Source organism: Magnolia sinica, chromosome 19 (assembly GCF_029962835.1).
Source record: "Magnolia sinica isolate HGM2019 chromosome 19, MsV1, whole genome shotgun sequence".
Taxonomy (NCBI): domain Eukaryota; kingdom Viridiplantae; phylum Streptophyta; class Magnoliopsida; order Magnoliales; family Magnoliaceae; genus Magnolia; species Magnolia sinica.
The window spans coordinates 29,806,078-29,809,069 of NC_080591.1; the positions used below are offsets into that span (position 1 = coordinate 29,806,078).

At 38.3% G+C, this 2,992-nt stretch overlaps 1 non-coding gene across 1 annotated transcript; it reads left to right on the plus strand.

Moving 5' to 3' along the window:
• The first annotated feature begins 1,910 nt into the window (after positions 1-1,910).
• Positions 1,911-2,017, plus strand: LOC131235771 (small nucleolar RNA R71). The gene has a single exon (XR_009166292.1). It is a non-coding gene; the product is annotated as a small nucleolar RNA R71 (small nucleolar RNA).
• Positions 2,018-2,992: the final 975 nt, after the last annotated feature.

Genomic DNA, 2,992 nt, shown 5'->3' on the forward strand with positions numbered 1-2,992 from the left:
CTTTCCATTTGACAGTCTCCATTATAGGAGTAGAATCGAGCAATGCATTGACTTCTTGGATGGAATTCTCTATGTCAAAATCCATGCCAAAATGTGCTAAGCAAGTCTCAAGTGCGTCTTCGGAAGATTGAAGGAAAGATTCATGCACTAGACTCTCAATCATGTCCACTTCACATATATCCTCCGAGTCTGCTGGTTGTTGTGCAGCATTGAAAACGTTGAGCTTGATCTTCATGTTACCAAAGGACAACTTCATAACTCCATTCCTGCAATTTATGATAGCATTGGATGTGGCCAAGAATGGACGTCCTAAGATAACCGGGATTTGACTTGTAGGATTCTGGACAGGTTGAGTATCTAGAACGATGAAATCCACTGGAAAATAAAACTTGTCAACCTGGATTAGCACATCTTCAATAATACCACGGGGCACCTTGATAGATCTATCAGCTAGTTGTAATGTTATTTTAGTTGGTTTCAGCTCACCAAGTCCTAGCTGCTCATAGACCGAATATGGTAACAAATTAACACTGGCCCCTAAATCAAGCAACGCTTTCTGAACCTTATGCTCTCCTATGACACAAGAAATGGTAGGAGCTCCTGGATCCCTAAATTTAGGAGGAGTGTTGTTTTGAATCATGGAGCTGAGTTGCTCTGCAAGGAAGACCTTCTTATGAACATTCATCTTACGCTTTTAAGTGCATAAATCTTTAAGAAACTTAGCGTAAGCAGGGACTTGCTTGATAGCATCAAGCAACAGAATGTTGATTTGGACTTGCTTAAACATGTCCAATATCTCATTAAAGTTGTTTCCTTTCTTAACTGGTGTCAGACGTTGAGGAAAAGGTGCTTTAGGCACATAAGATGGCACATGAGTGGTTCCTGGAGAGTCAGAGTGTTGTTGGACTTTGGATGCACTAGTATGTCTCTCCATTTCATTTTGATCTTCCGCATTGGACTTTGATTCTTCCCTAGGCATATCTACTTTGTTCTCGATCTGTTTACCGGACCTAAGGGTAATGATTGATTTGACTTGCTCATGATATTGTTCTTGGTTTGAATTAGAGCCAATCTCATCCTGCCCTTTTGGATTTACCACATGTTGACTAGGGAACTTGCCCTTCTCTCTCTCACTCAATGTGGCAGCAAGTTGACCCAACTGTACTTCCAGCTTGGCAATGGATTACGCATTTGCATGTAAACTCTGCTGGTTAGCTAGTAAAGTATGTTGGGTGTCTTTTTGAAATTGAAGTGAACTCTGCATAAAAAGATTGAGTGTATCCTCAAGAGATGGTTTCCTAGATTGTAGAGGTACTTGTTGATACTGTGGGAACTGCTGAGGTTGTTGACTGCCAACTTGGGAGTAAGGTTACATAGGAGGATTTCCAGATGGTCCTCCTTGTTGTGGTCCTTTTGCCCAAGAAAAATTTGGATGCCTAGCCCACCCTGGATTGTAGGTGTTTGAGTAAGGATCATTCTCAGTTCTTCGAAAGGTGTTCATAGCATGTACTTGTTCAGAGAGAAATTCTGGAAATGCTGAACTAGATGGACAAGACTGCGTAGGATGGGCGAGACTAGAACATATGGCACATGACTCGACCTGAGTTGTTTGTGGAGGTCCATTGTTTAGCATTAAAGCATCCACTTTCTTTGTCAGGTTATCAATTTTGGCATAAAGATCTGGTGTGACTCCTACCTCATATATGCCCCATTTCTTCAGTGGTTGAGGACTTCTTTCACCTCTATTTGAATAGTCCTATTGCTGGGAGTTTTCACACAAGGTTTCAAAGAAATTCCAAGCTTCGACATCACTTTTGGTCATGAATGACCCTCCACTCGTGGCGTCAACCATGCAACGGTTTTGGGGTGTCAAACCGTCATAGAAGTATTGAACCTGTTGCTACTTTTCAAAACCATGGCGTGGACATTTAAGAAGTAAGTCCTTCCATCTTTCCCAACATTCATGAAAGTGCTCACCCTCTTTTTGTGTGAAATTCGTAATTTCTCTACGGAGAGCATTAGTTTTGTGAACCGAGAAGAACTTGTTTAAGAACTTCTTAGACAGTTGGTCCCATGTAGTGATAGACCCAACTCCTAGAGAATTCAACCATGCTTTCGCCTTATCCTTCAAAGAAAAAGGAAAAAGGCGCAAACGGATCGAATCGTCTGAAAAGTTTTGGAACTTAAAGGTGGAGCAAATGTCTAAGAATTCTTTCACATGATGATATGGATCTTCCTTATCTGATCCATAAAAGGAGGGCAACAATTGTATGACTCCAGGTTTAAGTTCAAAGTGTGCTGCCGTGGTGGCAGGCAACACTATACATGAAGGCGCATTGAATTGGACAGGAGCTGAATAATCTCTAAGTGTTTTAGTTCCATTCTCTTCCACCATTTCAAATAGGATGTTTCTAAATCTTCTACGAAAGGTTCTTTCTATTTCAGGATCAAAAGGTGCTAGTTCTATGTTCAGAGACCTACGTCCTAGCATAAACTATGTTATTAATATAAGAAAGAAAACTAAACTAAGATGCAACCTAAGATGAATAAAACTAAAAGAAAAAGTTATAAATTCCTAAAAACAAGAGAAAGCTATGTAAACGAGAATTGGTAGGAAGAACCCGGAAAAGGAGATGATTAATGTCTGAAGATTTGAAAACTCCTCCTTTTGAAGACAATCTTATTTAGCAGCTTCCTTCCTCAATTCCTGTAAACATAAAAAAAAAACAAAAATAAATTAAATTTTCTAAAATAATGCTAGAAAAAATCATAAGCAACGGTTAATTTCTAAAAAAGAAAGTTTCCAATCTTAGAAATAAAAAGCTAAGTTAGTTTCTAAAAAGGGAAAAAAAATTTCTAAAACTAAAAAATAGAAAGTTACTTGAAAGAATAATCAAAATCTAAAATTAGAAAATAGGAAATTTCTAAAAAAGAAAGCCTAGAAATAGAAAATTTCTAAAAAAAATAAAACCCTAATTCTAAAAATAGAAAT